Genomic DNA, 5928 nt, shown 5'->3' with positions numbered 1-5928 from the left:
ACACTTCCTAGTGATAACTCAGTGTTACAGTTTTCTTCCGTCGTAATAGAGGAGGACCAAAATGCAGCGTGGTTATCTTGATACATCTTTAATAAAGATAATAACGAACAATACAAAAACGTACCGTGAAAAACCGAAACAGCCCTATCTGGTGCAAACAAACACAGAGACAGGAACAATCACCCACAAAACACTCAAAGAATATGGCTGCCTAAATATGGTTCCCAATCAGAGACAACGATAAACACCTGCCTCTGATTGAGAACCACTCTAGGCAACCATAGACTTACCTAGACAACTATACTACACCACAATCCCATAACCTACAAAAACCCCAAGACAAAACACACCACATAAATAACCCATGTCACACCCTGGCCTGACCAAAATAATAAAGAAAACACAAAATACTAAGACCAGGGCGTGACACTCAGCCATGCCCGTATAGATATAGTGTCACTCCACGCTGGGTGGGAGATACACACAAATACGCGGGTATGCACAGACAGACATGCACTCATACGCAGGACAGACACCCAGAGAACTCACTGCTCACCTGCTGGGAAACTCACTGATGACTCATTTGTTTGATGATTAGAAACCCCAGAGTGCAACTCTCAACATGCTGATGTTTATTTCCACTAATAATGCTTTGAAAGTGTTTATTATGCAGCTCACCCCCCTCAGATTGTCTTTGAGAGTTTGTAATGCTGTCAGATAACCAGGGTCATCCAGCTATATGGAAGTTCTACAGTTGTAGGACAAGTGTTATTTCTGTTATTAGTGTTATTACTGATTTATTATTGTTATTACTGCACTGGGAAAGTATCTGTCCCATTATTCCATCAAACACAAAGGGATTGAGCGATATCAAACGTTATGTCGAAGTTTCACTGATTGCCCCTTTCTGTTGACTTAAATCATTGAGTGAAGTTTGATTTAGATACAAAGTGTGTACCTACCCTCCTCACTGCTTAATGTCTTCCCTTAATAGGTCGTTTGATCTTTAGCTCACACGGGGGGGGAGCTTCAGCAGCGTTTTGGACTGATAGTCTCTGATTGATTTGACATCAACCCCCACAGGCAGTGGCAAAGGACGAATCAGCTGGAAAATAGGAGTAAATGTTGACTGCGTCACATATTTGTCATATTATGTGAAAGGAATACCATGCATGTAACTAATGCACAATGCATTATAAATAACGATAATCACAGTGAAGGGGTGTGTCTGGTGTAGTCACAGTTCACCGAGTGCTTAAAATCTCAAAGACCTTTAACTACCAACGTTAATCCAGAGGAACATGTTGGCTGTGGTGCAGCAGATCAATCAAGTGTCCCACATTATGTATAAAACGATAAGATCCCAGTTTATAGTGATCCCTCGTGCTGATACAGTACCTTGTTCCCTGTCGCAACCAAACCTTTGCTGGATCTGATACCTGCGAGTGAAGCGTTTGATCAAAAGGCTGCTAAATGAAAGGAGACGGCTTCTTATGCTCAACAGACAGATCAGATATAATACGTCTTTCCCATGGTGAGTTAGGGCAGGGCTTGAACTCAGCAGCTTTGATGAATGAGATGAGACGTCCCCCCCCAAGCCATCACTTCTTCTCTCTCTATGATAGGAGTCTAGCGGCAGGACGGGAGTATTATCCTCTCTGAGGCGCGGTCCATGTCAACACAACACTAGATATCAAGGAGAGCCCTGCTGAGAGGGAGGAGCCAGTCAAATGAAGGTGTGTGGTCTTAACGACCTCAGAGAAGGTGCAGAGAAAAAACACACATGGGTCATTCGAGGAGTGTCACATTGTGTATGACCTTAAGGGAGATTAAAAGAAAGTTTGATGAAAGAAAAATAAACAATTGTTTTATGTTCCATTAGAATCTACGTGTTTAACTACTTGAAATGGAGAACAACCGTTCATCTTTTGATAGAACTTGTAAGCTTTTGTTTTGTCTTTTTATTTGTTTGTTCATTTCACAGCCTGCCTAAAAAAAACATGTCATGCCTTTTTTGTTTTGTCATGCCCTGGCTGCACCATCTCAGCTGTGAGGGATGAGATGAGAATCATGGGAATGTTTGACTGCAGATGCAAATGTGAAAACCTGTAGCAGGAATGCAGTGGAAATCAGACTGACCTTTGAGAACAGAAGGTGTTCTATTCCCCCTTAGAGAGAATTCGAATCACATAAACACTGGAGGTGTGACAAGTTCCTCCTATGTCCCTCCTATTCTGCTCGTCACCTGGGGCTCGTCAACTAGTTGCGGCTTCAATGGAGCTAACTGGAGGGCTGAGCAGCTATATTATACCAGTAGCTATGAAACTATTAGGATACTAGGATTAATTAGACACGTTGTATGCCAAACGGTATAGGCCTTAAGCTAGTTCCCTGAGGAACCCCTATTGTACAGTTGTTAGACGATGGGACATTCTGATTGAATCTAACACATGATGTTCTTTTAGAGTATGAACGTGGCTAGTTTCTAGAGAAGAAACAGGAGATAACACAGTAAATACAACACTGCTGCTACATCCAGTACTTCTGCTGCTACCTCCAGTACTACTACTTCACATTTCCCTCTGTGGTCCCTGCAGTCGTGTGTGATCCAGCTCTAAAGAGCTTCAAACAGATGGGGTTTAAAAGGACTAAAACGTTGGTTTAAAAAAAAACACATGTACACGTAATTGTCAGAGCATGAAAAGGATCCTTAATGAGATAACCCAAACACTTTAGGTTAATCTGGAGTGCTCCAGTTCCCAGCTGTTGTAACAACACACACTGTTAATACTAACATAAGCTTTCCCAGCTCACACACAGTAACTCAATTGTCATTTCCTGGTTTGTTTCACATTGAAGACTGCTTTACCAGCTTGTGTTGCTGGACAGACGGAGTGCAAGCAGCAGTCAAGTTCAATATGTCCCAAGTTTACAGACATAAAGCCTTGACTGGCCAGGACAGACCAGTCTGCTGCTCCATAATGTGAGACAACAGCATAGAAAGTGACTTGGGTCTAAACTTGTTTCTCCAGTTCAGAACTAGCCCTTTATTCTTCACAACACCTGTCAGTGGCCGCTGATTACAGGGCCCAAGTCTGCATTGTTTCCCCTCTCTGAAAGTCCTCCAGAGTGGAGCTGTGTCCTAGAAGAGAGGGGCTGGAGGAAAGGGGGGGGTGTCTCTTCTCTTTTGAAGTGCTGCTCTTTATGGCCAAACATCTGCAGGCCCGCACTGCACCACTGTCCCAAACACATACTTCACAGCTGGCTCTACAAAGGAGACCAGGGGCACAAACGCACCAGCTAAATACATCCCTCCCTCCATCCGCTAGGCCAGGCCTCGTTCTCCCAGCTGCAGGTTCGGGCCTGCCGCACCATGGATCCAGGCCAAACCTGGGCCGGCATTGCTGCACGGGACAGGAGCAGACATACGCACACATATAGAGAGCACGCTCAGACAGGAAATGCACACTTTCACATGAGTGGCCATTTAGTTTGGGAGGAGAAGAAAGAGAGGCAGGTAAACAGCTAGGCTATGACTTCCCAGATCGTGAATTCCAACCAAAGAAAAGGCTGGCCATTACGTGCTTAGAAATGATTACAGACAAACAGACCAGAGCATGTGGCATCTCACAGCAGCCCTGACTGTATATCATGCGATTTCACTCTTAAATGAGCGCCTCTTTCATGTCTGGCCATGAGTAATTCCCCTTTGATGTTTAATGTGCTGTTTGCATTGAGAATTGCCTATTTCAAACATGGACAGCAAACTCGCTTAAGATTCAATGCATACAAGAAGAAATCACGCAAACGATAATAAAAAATATTTAAAAAATATTTGTAACATTCATTTTTACATGACAATAAAAAATATTGTAGCAGTGGTTAGAGTGTTTGGCTACGGGCTTGGAGACTCGGGTTAGAGACCAACAAGTGCTGCTCTGTCGCCGTTTGCTACAATATTATAGCTTGTTGTGTGCAATGTGGTCTGACCTTAGGGAAAGAAAGACTTCCATCTGCTCAGTGTTTTGTTTTAACTCAAGGGGAAGTGACTAGATAAAGGGACAGAGACAGACAAAACAGTAGCAAAGCCAAACAATAAACTGAGGCCGGGCTATCGCACATTTAAAATGTTTATATATATATAAATATATATATACAATATATATATATATATATATATACAATATCTGAAACAAGCTTTGTGTGGCTCAAATAGTGCTTGTGAATCTTCCATTTGATATACTCTTAAGGCAAGTGAATTTGTGTTGAAGCATAAATTGCATTTGTATCTTCCTGTCCCCAAAGCACCTGTTGAAAGGTAAATTATCGGGCAACGTGTCCGGTAAAACCAGCAACTGAAGTCTGACTGGATTCACCAAATTGCTGCATGGTTTTACACTCCAGTGTCCATATTATCATCACTGCACTATAATAATAATGCTTATATTTGTTCTGTTTCACACATGTACAAGTGAGTATTATATGCATATGTGAATTTGAAAATGTTTTTTTTTGTTGCATATCCCAACTCCCCCTGAGACCCTTTTAGAGAGTGGGGTCACGTCCAGAGAGGAACTATGTGAGATGCTCTGAGTCTTCAGCAGTAAACCTGACCTCTCACCAAACTACCAAACCCACAACCTCCCTCTCTGTGGTGTACTTGCAGTCCTCCTCCCACAGCTCTTCTTCTATTTGCTCAGGCCTACAGGCCATAACAGAGAATTAGACATAAGCCCTGTCCTGGAGAGTTCTTCCCAGCGCTGAGCCTATAACCCTATTCCAAAAGCAGAGGCTGTGTGTCTGTTTGTCTGTTAAAGGAGGATAAATAGGGGGATTAAAAAAAACGGTCATTTAATGATTTCAACAATTGTGGATGTTGAGACTCTAATGGGACAATGAATAGTCAAAGGTTCCCCTTCCAGTCACTCACAGCAGTAGAGGTAGAGGAAGATTAAGTGGATCTAAGAGTTTAAGACAAATGCTTAGTTTAACATATCCTTCATTTGTCATCCACTATCGTTAACTAGTTCCCTGGCCTGGGAGTGTTATTGTTGGCCTTTTATTTAGGGATTACAGTGATGATATTAGTTTGTAGCAATTAGTTCACTACTGCATTCAGGAATTACCATTCCGTGTTCCCTTCGACGGCAGCACATTAGACTCGAGCCAAAGGAGTAAGCATTTAGGACCTCCCCCTTTTACACCTGAGCTCTCAGACACAGAGGCGAAAGGACGGTTGCATTATACATGCCCTTTCACAACTGCCTGCTGTCAATGTGTAGGCCTGGCTGTCTGTTCCCTGCTGCTAGCCTCCCGGCCAGTGTGTGTGCATTAGCACTGAAAAAGAGAGAGGGAAAAAAATCATGTGAAAATAGCTACCAGCCGTTGCCCAAGCCATGCTGCATCTTGTTTACCAAGGCCATCAATTTAAACACCATTCAATTACAATCAATACACTTTCTGTTAACACACACATTGTTGCTAGTTTCCTGGATTGTCTGGAGTTTGTTGAGACCTCTGTGCATCTAAAGGACATGAAAGGATTATAGGGAATAAAACAGACCCGCGAGGTAAATTGTTCAATGTAGAAGTAGCACCCTAGTGATGTGCAAATGTTGGTGTTGATGATGGCAGTACGATTGGTGCAGAAATGACACCGTTTTTAGTGGTCTCTCATCTGGGCTGGGAAGGTACCAGTGTACTGTCATCTTTATGGTGGAAAAGAGAAGAGGCCCAAAATGCTTGTGTCGGGATTGGACACTTCTCTCTGTGATCTTCTGAATGTACTAAAGGCTTAGGGCCATTGTAGATGTTGCATGGTAAACTGTCAGAAGGCTAATTTACATGAGCTGGTCACTGTGTAACCTTATGAATGTAGCTATGAATACATAGTGAGTGGCGGATTAATCAAGTAGAGTATGTATAGAA

The sequence above is a fragment of the Oncorhynchus nerka genome, linkage group LG25 (assembly GCF_034236695.1).
Source record: "Oncorhynchus nerka isolate Pitt River linkage group LG25, Oner_Uvic_2.0, whole genome shotgun sequence".
In the NCBI taxonomy this organism is placed as follows: Eukaryota; Metazoa; Chordata; class Actinopteri; order Salmoniformes; family Salmonidae; genus Oncorhynchus; species Oncorhynchus nerka.
The sequence above is the reverse complement of the archived record's forward strand: the minus strand, read 5'-3'. Positions refer to the sequence as shown.